Source organism: Triticum urartu, chromosome 1 (genome assembly GCF_003073215.2).
Source record: "Triticum urartu cultivar G1812 chromosome 1, Tu2.1, whole genome shotgun sequence".
NCBI classification, from domain to species: Eukaryota; Viridiplantae; Streptophyta; class Magnoliopsida; order Poales; family Poaceae; genus Triticum; species Triticum urartu.
In genome coordinates, this window is record NC_053022.1 from 141,020,706 (window position 1) to 141,034,243 (window position 13,538).

Genomic DNA, 13,538 nt, shown 5'->3' on the forward strand with positions numbered 1-13,538 from the left:
TGGCGGCTGGTCGTAAGCGCCGCTGCTAGAGCTGTCATTGGAGGAAGAGCCGCCGTAGCTGGACGAGACGTGGCTGGTCCCAAGGGCGGGTTCGCCCTCGTCCTCATCATGACCATCACCAAGGCCGAGCACCTCCTCGCCATCATTGACCTCGGGGCAGCACCTGGCGCGGCGACCATCTTCCCCAAACACCCTCACGTAGAGGGTCGCATCACCGTCATACTTGAAATGGAGGGTGCACCGCATGCTCAGGCTGCACGCACAGGCCAGGGCTATGTTTCCCGCGACAGAGAACTCGACCGCGACCCAGGAAGCCCTGCTACAGTAGTCGTCCGCCTACAGCCAGAACTCGCCTAGACCAGAGGTTGGAAGCTCGTCGACGAAGAAACGCGGGAGCTGAAGCCAATTGTCGGTCGGGTTCTCCGACCAGATGACGAACTCTAGCAGCACCTCCACCGAGTGGAAGCGCGGCCGGGGAGGCTGCACGACCACGACACGTCTCCCTTCATCGACAGGACCGCCACGACCAGAGCGACCCCTGCCACGCGAAGCGGCACTACCACGGCTGCGCAGGGCCGCGGTAGGGGTCGCGGTGTTCTTGCATGGACGGCCGCGTCCACGCTTGGGCGCCGGAGAGCCGGGCCCCTCACGAGGGGCCTTCCCTTTCTCCGCGGTGGAGAACCTCTTCGACAGTGCCATTGGCGTTGCAACTGGTGAGGGAGCAAAGAGCAAGAAGAAAGAGGAATGGGAAGAGATGGGCGACGGGGGCTCCCCCCCCCCCATTTATAGCCAAGGGAAGGCCAACCGCCAGCCTCCGTGATCTAAGGGAATAATGATGATTTTTCCTTGCATGCAGCAGAGACTCGTCAAATCAGGCAGTTGCCGAGGCAGCGTGGGGAAGCGGAGACACCCACGTCCAATCAACCGCCACGCGTCGACCAAGGCCGCAGGCTATTGGGGCCCACAATTCTCCGCACTTGCCATTCGGCTTCGCCTCGATGCCAAGCACGAGCGTGCCTTGGGCCCGGGGGCTACTATCGGCGTTCTAGGAACGGGGGTCCCCAGACTTGCCTGCCTGCGGCCCATGACGTGGCTCTGCCAGCGGGTCCGTACGGCCCATCTTCACCAGCAAGGACTCAAGACCCTCGCGAGGGGCCAAGCCTCATGAGGCGGACGACACAAGACCTCTTAGGAGTGGCCTCACCAGGCTGGCTCACGAGGGGCGGAGAGATCAAGGCCAGGCAAACCTCGTGAGGTTCCGATGACGTGAGCCATGACAATTGAGATCAGGCGGGCACCAGCGCGCACAGTGTCCTTATTTCCTCTTTGGTGCCTAGGGAGCAAGCACAGGCACGGAGTACCGAGGCGTCAAGCAAAGGTTTCCATATCGGTGAAACGAGACCAAGACCAGAAGGACGGCAAGACGAAGGTCACCGTGGAGCCCAAGACGGTGTCACCACCAAAGCCTTTGGTAGGCGAAGACCACTTTTGTTAGGATAAGCTGTACTAGTTGTCCCCTTTCGAATTGGCCGTTGTTGGCTCCCTTTCCGCTCAATATTTGGGGAGAGGACCAGGGCCTCTATAAATAGGACTAGCCACCATAGTAGGAAGGGGATCCGACGGATCGAGAACTAGTGTGAGAGACCGGAACAACCACAAGTTCACCGAGCACAAGAACACCTCTCCTCAGGAGGCTGTTCTTCCCCTTGTACTGTTTATCCTCAGTCCAAGAGGCAATCCACCACCACCACACTGGAGTAGGATATTACACCACAACGGTGGCCCAAACCAATATAAATCTTGTGTCCTTTGTGTTGCGAGTTCATCGAGTTAGTCCCTGAGATCTTAGCAAAGTTAGGACGCGTATCGGTAGGGGGAGATCTTTGCACGCACCCCAGTGTTTGAACCTTGAGGGTTTTGCCAAAACCCGTGATCCGACAAAGTCCATCTTCGACAGTGAAGACAATGGCTTCATCACCAACACTGATGCTAATGATGAGGATGATTCTGCTCCTACCTACTGCTTCATGGCACGTGGTGCCAAGGTAAACTCACGCAATGCTTACTTTCAAACATCAAGTGAAGATGACTCTGAATGTGAATCTAAACCTATCTACAAAACACTTGCTAAAATTGCAAGAGAACAACAAAATGCTATGGAACATATTCAAAAGTTGCTAGACAAAAGCGATGACCTGTTGGACACGGAAATGACTCGAACTCGGTCCTTAATTGAAGACATTAAAAATCTTCACGTTAAGTATGAGGAACTTGAAAGTCATCATGATACGCTCGCAACTACTCATGAAAAGCTCTCCTATGATTATCTTCAAAGGAACCAAGAGCTTGAGAACTTGAGATCGGCTCAAGAAGATATTCAAAAGGAGAACGAGTCACTCCGCACTCAACAGATCAATTTCACTAAGGAAGACTTTGAGCCACCATGTTTAAAATGGCTTGAGCGTGATAATGCTGCTTCTGTTGCTGGATGTTCTGCTACTACTACTGTTGTTATGTCTTCAACTGTTGATGTGGTAACTAACCCCTCTTCTGAGGCTACCACTACTATTTCTGATGAGAATGCCAGGTTGAAGACATTGCTTGAAAAAGGGATGTACAAAAGCCTCAAAGGGCATCAGACACTGTGCGATGTCCTCAAGAAACAGATTCCGAACTGAAACCCTAGGAAAGAGGGTGTTGGGTTCGAGAGGAAAATGAATGTTGATGGTTCCTACTGGAAGCCTGAGCAGTACCCCAAAACCACATGGGTTGCTGCAAAGGGACCTTCAACGGATCCATCTACCTTATCTGGCTTCACTTGTGCTAACCCGATTATCATTGATTAATCCTTTGATGCAAACTATAAACTGTTCAAGAATCAGAATGGTGAAGTGTTTGCCAGATATATTGGTACTAACTGCAGGAATGGACCACCTATGAAGAAAACCTGGGTACCAAAGAGTTGTCTTGAAAATCTTTAGGTGAATGTCATCATGACACCACCTGGGAAAAGGACAAACCCCAAACCAAAGGCTTCATACAAATAGAGGACTCATCAGAGTCACCCTAATGCCAACGTTTTGCAGGGAAACCATACTCGGACCTATGAATATGAGTGTGTTTCATCAAACCGCTATGTTCATAAGACCAAGAACTATTCTGCTTATTCTTATGAGTATTATTCTCCTCCTGCAAGATTATTTTCTAGGGATCCAAAGCCAAAGTTCTCAGATGTTGCACTTAGTCTCATTGCTTCTAAGCCACCCCTGAAGATGTGGGTGGTTAAGAAAAATTAACTCTCTTTTGCAGGGAAAGGTCTCCAGCCGGAAATCAAAGGCGTCTGATGTTTATGTTGGGGACCTAAAACATCTTGTGGGGCACAAGATAAAATGCCCAAATGGTATTACTATGTATTTTTTTCCTGGATTTCTTGACAGTCATCCTATCTGCCCTAACCAGGATCTCAACTTTGATAATATGCTTGTTCGTCAAATGTTTATGCTTCACATTTCCCTTGGTGAAGCCTATCCCCCTAACTACACTATAGGGTATGATACCAAAGGCTTCTAGGTGGATTATGGACAGTGGATGCACTAACCACATGACTGGTGATCGAAGTCTTCTCATGGACTCAACCTTACGTCCATCTGACAAGAGTCACATCACATTTGCCAACACTGGTAAAAGCAAGGTATTGGGTCTAGGTAGAGTTGCAATCTCAAAGGATCAGCACATGGATAAAGTGATGCTTGTTGAATCCCTTGGTTTCAACTTAATGTCTGTCTCAATGCTTTGTGACTTGAACATGATTGCGATATTTGGAAAATATCGTTGCCTTGTGCTTATGGAATCTGACAAATCTCTAGTCTTTGAAGGGTATCGAAAGGACGATTTGTATATGGTAGATTTCTCAGTAGGACCACAGTTGGCCATATGTCTTCTAGCAAAAGCTTCAGAGTGCTAGCTCTGGCATCAGAGGCTAGGGCATGCTGGCATGAAGAAGCATGTCGTAGGCATCGAGGGCGTCAAGTTCAAGAAGGATCATCTGTGTGGTGCCTGCGAAGCTGGAAAGATGACAAGGGCCAAGCATCCCTCGAAGACAATCATGACGACATCACGTCCCTTCGAGCTGCTTCATATGGACTTATTTGGCCCTACTCACTACTCTACTCTTACTACCACTGATTGCCTCCATGGTTTCATCATTGTTGATGATTACTCAAATATACATGGGTGCATATAATTCTCTACAAGAATGAAGTGCAGGATGTCTTCAGACGATTCGCAAATCATGCCATGACGAACTATGGCATCAAGATCAAGCACATCAGAAGTGAAAACGGCACAGAGTTCAAGAACACTGGCCTCGACACTTATCTTGATACATTGGGCATCACTCACGAGTTCTCAGCTCCATACACACCTCAGCAGAATGGCATCGTGGAGCGCAAGAACAGAACCCTCATTGAGATGGCCCGGACGATGCTTGACAAGTACAAGATTCCAGGGAAGTTCTGGCCTGAAGCCATTGATACTTCATGCCACATCATCAACCGTGTTTATCTTCACAAGCTTCTAAAGAAGACATCCTATGAGCTACTGACTGGTAAGAAGCCAAATGTCAGCTACTTTAGAGTATTTGGTGCTAGGTGCTGGATCAAGGATCCGCATCACACTTCAAAATTTGCACCGAAAGCACATGAAGGTTTTATGCTTGGTAACAGAAAGGATTCGCACTCCTACAGAGTCGTCAACCTCTTTCACTACAAAGTGGTTGAAACTGTGGATGTGCGGTTCAATGAAACTAACGGCTCACAAAGAGATCACCTTCCAAATGTGCTAGATGAAGTCTCACCAAGTGAATCCATCAAGTTTATGGGTACTGGAGAAATCATACCTTCAGAGTCTCAGGCTAAAGAAGAACTCGTCATTTCTGCACCTAATCAACCCAAAGATAATGCACAGCCTGAAGTCAATGCCGACAATGAAGACAATGATCAGCAAGACCAAAGTCTTCGTCCAGTACATCCTTGTGTTGCAAATGAAGTGCAGATTGAAAAGATAATCGATAGCATCAATGCACCTGGTCCACTCACTCGTTCAAGAGCAACACAGCTAGCAAATTTCTGTGGGCACTTTGCATTTGTCTCTATATCTGAACCCAAGAAAGTTGTTGAAGCCTTCATGGAACCTGAATGGATTCAAGCTATGCAAGAAGAGCTTCAACAGTTTGAGATGAACAATGTGTGGGAACTAGTCAGGCGTCCTGATCCTCGCAAGCACAATATAATTGGCACCAAATGGATCTATCGCAACAAACAAGATGAGCATGGTCAAGTTGTCAGAAACAAGGCTCATCTCGTTGCTCAAGGATACACTCAAGTTGAAGGGATTGACTTCGATGAAACATTTGCTCCGATGTCTAGGCTTGAAGCCATTTGCATACTGCTAGCCTATGCCAACCATCACAACATCCTCCTATACTAAATGGATGTGAAGAGTGCTTTTCTCAATGGCAAGATTGAAGAAGAAGTGTATGTTGCACAACCTCCTGGCTTTGAAGATCCAAAACATCCTGACATGGTATACAAGCTCAATAAGGCACTGTATGGCCTCAAACAAGCCCCTCGCGCTTGGTATGACACACTCAAAGACTTCCTGAAGAGCAAAGGCTTCAAACCCAGTTCCTTGGATCCCACTCTCTTCATGAAGACATACGATGGTGAAATGTTTGTGTGCCAGATCTATGTGGATGACATTATCTTCGGCTACACTGACAAGAGATACAGTGATGATTTTGGGCACATGATGCAAGAGCAATATCATATGTCCATGATGGGTGAGCTGAAATTCTTCCTCGGTCTTCAAATTGGTCAGCAGAGCAATGAGATCTTCATATCTCAAGAGAAATACCTCAAAGATTTCCTGAAGAAGTTTGGAATGCAAGACTGCAAAGGAAACACGACGCCAATGCCAACCAAAAGTCATCTGGGCCTCGACGACAATGGTAAAGAGTTCGATCAAAAGGTATACCGCTCCATGATTGGTTCTTTACTCTATTTATGTGCATCTAGGCCATATATAATGCTTAGCATTTGCATGTGTGCCCGATTCCAGGCGGCACCAAAGGAGTCGCATCACTTAGTTGTGAAGCGAATTCTTCGATATTTGGCTTACACCCCAACACTAGGATTATGGTATCCAAAGGGCTGAGAGTTTGATATAGTTGGATTCTCATATGCTGATTATGCTGGTGACAAGGTTGATCGCAAGTCCACATCAGGCACATGTCACTTTCTTGGACAATCTCTTGTCTATTGGTCTTCGAAGAAGCAGAACTATGTATCTCTCTCCACTGCTGAATCTGAATACATTGCTGCTGGATCTTGCTGTGCTCAGCTTCTATGGATGAAGCAAACTCTCAAGGACTATGGCATCCATCTAAAGCAAGTGCCACTTTACTACGACAATGAAAGCGCCATCAAGATTGCCAACAACCCAGTCCAGCACTCGAAGACAAATCACATTTAGATCTATCATCACTTTCTTAGAGATCATGTCATGAAGGAAGATATCGATATCATTCACGTCAACACTGAAGAGCAATTGGCAGATATCTTCACAAATCCCTTGGATGAGAAAAGGTTTTGCAAGTTGCGGTGTGAGCTAAATATCTTAGAATCCTCAAATGTCTTGTGATTGAACACACATCCTAACGCTTATGCATATTGATGACTTAGATGTGCAACACACGAAGTAACGTATATATTCAATCAATGAATACATACACTCTAAGTGTGAATACATTAACGCAGAATTTGTCTTCGGAGCCACGATAATTGTGCGTCGTGTCCGGGTCTAATACTTCCTATACGGTGGGTAACGCCACCACCACAATATCTTCGAAGGATTTCATGTGGCGTCATAATTGCATAGTCTTCGCATTTGAGTTGTCTTCAACATTATTTTAACTCCAAGGTTTATCTTCGCAATGTTGAGTTGGTCTGATATATATATATAGAGAGAGAGAGAGAAAGAGAGAGAGAGAGAGAGAGAGAGAGAGAGACTATTCTGATCCTGGGATCAGAATAGTTATTCTGATCACAGCGGCCCTATAAGGAGCCGAACAGTGTTCCCGAGATTAAGAAAACGAAATAGATCAGCGCCAGACCGGCCCATTAGCACTGTCCTGAACGGCCTTATAAAACACACACAACCTTCCATGTTCGCACTTGTCTCTAACCTCCCTCGGTTCCATCCAGTCTCCTCCGGCGCCCCGCCGCCGGCCTCCACCCGAGACCCGCCGCCGCCCAGCGCTTCCACCCCCGCCACGGCCGTGGCGTTTCCTCCCCATCACACCCACCATCACCGGGATCCTCGCTCCCCTGCTCCACCACCGCCGTGGCGACCTCAGATCCCCGCCACCGGCGACCTCCCAGCAGCAGTGCCATGACCGGACCCCCGACCTCCCTACCGCCGCCGCACCTCGCCTCCAGCCACCTGCTTCGCGCTGCCCCCCGATGAAAGCACAAGTGCTCCCTAGGTGGTTTTGATAATTGATGACAACATATCTCTTGTTGGACTAACATTTCTATCTATCATGTTTCAGATAAGTTCAATAATTGAGTGGCATGGACTAAAGGTTGTGGGAACTCCTTCAAGATGCTAAGGACAAAGGATTGGCTAAAGCTTCAAGCTCAAGACTCTTCATTTTACATTTTAGTGATCCAAGATCACATTGAGTCCATAGGAAAAGCCAATACTATCAAGGAGGGATGAGGTGTTGCTTAATGAGCCTCTTGCTTCATGTGCTTAATGATATGCTCCAAAATCCTCAGCTACTTTCCCACTTCCACATATGACCTAAACCCAAAGCCAAACTCGGACCTACCGATTATTCCTATCCGGCGCCACCGAGTTTCACCTGTCATAGCCACTGCCAGAAACCCTAATCAGTTCGGTCTCACCGATGGGATCTCGGTCTCACCGAGATGGGCTTGCAAACTCTCTGTTACCTATTGCAATATTTTCGGTCCCACCGAGATATGCAATCGGCCCCACCGAGTTTGCTTGGCCAACTCTCTGTTTCACTTATTACCCAAATTGGTCCCACCGAGTTTGAGTAATCGGTCAAACCGAGTTTTGGATTTACCCTAACCCTAGCACATCGGTCCCACCGAGTTGATCCAGTCGGTCCCACCGAAAATCTCTAACGGTCACTAGGTTTACCTTTTCGGTCCGACCGAGTTTGTTGATTCGGTCCCACCGAGATTGGAAAACTGTGTGTAACGGTTGGATTTTGTGTGGAGGCTATATATACCCCTCCACCTCCTCTTCATTCGTGGAGAGAGCCATCAGACTAAGCCTACACTTCCAGCATCCTATTTCTGAGAGAGAACTACCTACTCATGTGTTGAGGCCAAGATATTCCATTCCTACCATATGAATCTTGATCTCTAGCTTTCCCCAAGTTGCTTTCCACTCAAACCTTCTTTCCACCAGATCCAAATCCTATGAGAGAGAGTTGAGTGTTGGGGAGACTATCATTTGAAGCACAAGAGCAAGGAGTTCATTACCTACACACCATTTGTTACTTCTTGGAGAGTGGTGTCTCCTAGATTGGCTAGGTGTTACTTGGGAGCCTCCGACAAGATTGTGGAGTTGAACCAAGGAGTTTGTAAGGGCAAGGAGATCGCCTACTTCGTGAAGATCTACCGCTAGTGAGGCAAGTCCTTCATGGGCGATGGCCATGGTGGGATAGACAAGGTTGCTTCTTCGTGGACCCTTCGTGGGTGGTTGCTTCTTCGTGGACCCTTCGTGGGTGGAGCCCTCCGTGGACTCGCGCAACCATTACCCTTCGTGGGTGGAGCCCTCCGTGGACTCGCGCAACCGTTACCCTTCGTGGGTTGAAGTCTCCATCAACGTGGATGTAGGATAGCACCACCTATCCGAACCATGGGAAAACATCCGTGTCTCCAATTGTGTTTGAATTCTCCAAACCCTTCCCTTTACATTCTTGCAAGTTGCATGCTTTATTTTCCGCTGCCTATACACTCTTTGCATGCTTGCTTGATATGTATTGTGAATGTTGAAATTATGCCTAAACTCCACTTAAACCGAAAAAGCTTAAAAATTGCAACTTTAGCATTAAGTGTCTAATCACCCCCCCTCGAGACACATCTACTTCAAGATCCTACACCCGCCCCCCTAGGCGCCTCGCTCCTCCAACCCCGACGCGCGCGACCCATAAGGCGCTGCACCTGCATCTCGCTGCTCCGCTCCCCGGCTGCCGGCAACCCATCTGCCCTGCTCCAAGATGGCCACCATCTCCCCGCATGCCGACGCGCCATCCGCTCCCTGGCCGAAACCCAGGACCCCCGTTTCTCCTCCCTCGGCCCGACCTTTGATACGTCTCCAACGTATGTATAATTTTTTATTGCTCCATGCTATATTATCTACTGTTTTAGGCAATATTGGGCTTTATTTTCCACTTTTATATTATTTTTGGGACTAACCTATTAACCGGAGGCCCAGCCCAGATTTGCTGTTTTATGCCTATTTCAGTGTTTTGAGGAAAAGGAATATCAAACGGAGTCGAAACGGAACGAAATCAACTGGAGAAGTTATTTTTGGAAGGAAACCTACCGAATAGACTTGGACCCTACGTTAGAAGATGAAGGAGGAGCTCACGAGGGTAGGGGACGCGCCCACCCCCTAGGGCGCGCCCCCCTACCTCGTGGCCACCCCTTCGGTCCATCGACGTACTCCTTTCACCCATATATACCCACGTATCCTAAAACTTCCAGAGCGAACAATAGATCGGGAGTTCCGCCGCCAGAAGCCTCCGTAGCCACCGAAAACCAATCTAGACCCGTTCTGGCACTCTGCCGGAGGGGGCAATCCTTCTCTGGTGGCCATCTTCATCATCCGGAGCTCTCGATGACGAGGAGGGAGTAGTTCTCCCTCGGGGCTGAGGGTATGTACCAGTAGCTATGTGTTTGATCTCTCTCTCTCTCGTGTTCTTGAGGTGATACGATCTTGATGTATCGCAAGCTTTGCTACTATAGTTGGATCCTATGATGTTTTCTCCCCCCTCTACTCTCTTGTAATGAATTGAGTTTCCCCTTTGAAGTTATCTTATCGGATTGAGTCTTTAAAGATTTGAGAACACTTGATGTATGTCTTGCCGTGGATATCTCTGGTGACAATGGGATATCACGTGATACACTTGATGTATGTTTTGGTGATCAACTTGCGGGTTCCGCCCATGAACCTATGCATAGGGGTTGGCACACATTTTCGTCGTGATTCTCTGGTAGGAACTTTGGGGCACTCTTTGAGGTCCTTTGTGTTGGTTGAATAGATGAATCTGAGATTGTGTGATGCATATCGTATAATCATACCCACGGATACTTGAGGTGACATTGGAGTATCTATGTGACATTAGGGTTTTGGTTGATTTGGATCTTAAGGTGTTATTCTAGTATGAACTACAGGGTTGTTTATGACACTTATAGGAATAGCCCAACGGATTGATTGGAAAGAATAACTTTGAGGTGGTTTCGTACCCTACCATAATCTCTTCATTTGTTCTCCGCTATTAGTGACTTTGGAGTGACTCTTTGTTGCATGTTGAGGGATAGTTATGTGATCCAATTATGTTAGTATTGTTGAGGGAACTTACACTAGCGAAAGTATGAACCCTAGGCCTTGTTTCAACGCATTGCAATACCGTTTACGCTCACTTTTATCACTTGATACCTTGCTGTTTTTATTATTTCAGATTACAAAAACTATTATCTACTATCCGTATACCACTTGTATCACCATCTCTTCGCCGAACTAGTGCACCTATACAATTCACCATTGTATTGGGTGTGTTGGGGACACAAGAGACTCTTTGTTATTTGGTTGCAGGGTTGATTGAGAGAGACCATCTTCATCCTACGCCTCCTACGGATTGATAAACCTTAGGTCATCCACTTGAGGGAAATTTGCTACTGTCCTACAAACCTCTGCACTTGGAGGCCCAACAACGTCTACAAGAAGAAGGTTGTGTAGTAGACATCAACCTTCCATCTGCTTGTGCTAGCGACCCCTCTGTCCTGTGGGACTTCTGTAGGTGAGCAAAACGGGGTGATGTTCTCGTCTTCTCCTTGGTGGTTGTAGATAAGAACAGAAACACATTCGTTTCTGATGATTGTTGTGTGTATACAGGTGATTGATGTTCTCGGCTCCTTCCAGCGCCAAGCTTCCCTTGTGCGATGTCGGCTACCACTCGTGGCAGAGCGGCTACTTCCCTCCCCATTGTGCTAGCAGCTAGCGGTCGTTCGGCCCCTAGCCTGCTCTTGCTTTGTTTTCTTCAGAAAAACTAACTCAACTCATGTGTTGTTTCATCAAAAATACCGCGGATTTGTGCTATTGATTAATAAAAAGTTCAGAGATGATTTTCCCACAAAAAGAAGTTCAGGTCGTTGTTTGTTGTTAGTTCAAAACGTCCCGCGTGCACGGATTAGGTGGTGCTTGACTGTAGTGAGCCGTCGACGCTGGTAGAGCACCCGATGGAAGCCGTGAGCCATCGATGCTGGCACAACACCTGATGGAAGCCGAGTCAATTGTAGCCAATGTGGGAGGGATTAGTATAGCTGTTTGTGGAGTTCATATCCATACATGACGTGTTCTTGGTGAAATCGGCCAACATATATTTGCTACAGGCTAATACTACAAGCACTTCACTTGACTAGTCCCTTCAACTTGTAGTTGTTGTTGTCAACTCTTACTCATTCGCTTCTACGAAAAGTGTTGATCTTTTTCCTATTGCATGAGTAGCTCAGTGGTGGTGGCTTTGGAGATGGATGAGAACAAAGGTGTGTGTGTGGTAGAAAAAAGGGTCCATGAAACTTGTATTTTCTTCATATATACTCTAGTTCTGGTTATTTTGGTTGATGGACTATGGATGTTTACGACATTGGACTGCTCTGATTTTATTGAACATATAAAAAATGGAAGCACAGGATAGGGCAAGCGCATGTTCTAGTCACTTGAGAAGATAAGGACATGATTGGGATGAAAACATGTGGTGGTAAAAATTCCACAATTTTTTATTTTAAAAGAAACATTCTCAACTTTTGTAGTTGTTTATTTTGCTTTGTTCAGCCTATCCAAAAAAAGGAAGCAAGCTCATGCATCTTGTTACAAAACATTTTTTTCATTATATAGGTTACAAAAAAAATTGTAAGCATATTTGTTTACCATGCCACACCAGGCACATCATTTATTTGTGCCCTCCTTTGAGGAATACTTGTTAAATGGCTGCTTGTTTGTACATATGTTAAATAATATTCACTTGCTCTCATGTGTAAAAAATACTGGCAACTCTGAACCTAAAACAAGTTCAACTATGAGAACACATGAAATTCAAAACGTACATGTTAAAAAAAGCCACTCTTGTAGTTATAAAACAAACATGCACTATATTAAAGCCTATCAACAAAATCAATCATTGTGAAAAAGTAGTGCACCGATCAAAAAATATTTTAGTTTATAAACAATATAACCAAAATTTAAATTAAAAACACAAAAGATGATTGATCTTTGTACAAAAAATATATTTTCTGATTTCTAAAAAACAAAAAAGGTCAGACTAAAACAAAATAGAAATAATTCAAAAAAGTTTTAAACAAAAAAGGATTTTCCTTGTTTCTAATAAACTTAGAAGTTCAAATTTCAATAACTGGGTGGTTCGATGTTTATTAGAACACAAAGGGTTTCCTCCATTACTAAATAATAAACATAGAAGTTTAAATTAAAAAGATAGGGAAGTTCAAAACTTTTTGACGGGAATTTAATAAGAAGTTCAAACCAAAATGACAAAGTATTTCAAAAATACCACAACACTTTCAAGCAAGTATTTCACCGTTTCTAGAAAACATAAATTTTCAGGTTTTTGATTAAATCTCAAGAAGTTCAGATTAAAATAACAGAATAGTTCAAATTGTGGATTAAAAATACATTTTCTCTGTTTTTAGGAAAAACCTAGAAGTTTAACTTTAAATAACGAAGCAATACAATTTTTAATAATGAAGTGATTACAAAACTCAAAATTCCTTATTAATAAAAAATAAACTAAGAAGTTCAAATTCAAATAACAGAGCAGTGTGATTTTTATAATTCATGAAGAAAACAAAAAGCGTCACCTTCAATTACATGTTTTAAAATGGGAAAAAATGATGTCCGACCTTCAATTGCGTGTAATTCGATGTATACACAAAAATGTGACAGAAGTTCATAGTGAAAACAACGAGAAGTTCAAGTATTGCAAGGAATGCATTTCTGCTGAGAATAAAAGTATAGAAAAATAATAGCTTAAAAGGTTTGTTGAAAGAACTTCAAGTGCTCTGTCTGGAGAAGTCCAAAAATTCTTGCGAGAGAGGTTCACCTTGTATTTCCATGTTCGATTTTTTCCGTATAAAAATCAAATACAATTCTTTACTCAAAATATAAAAAGGTGAAGTTCATATTGAAATAACAGAGAAGTT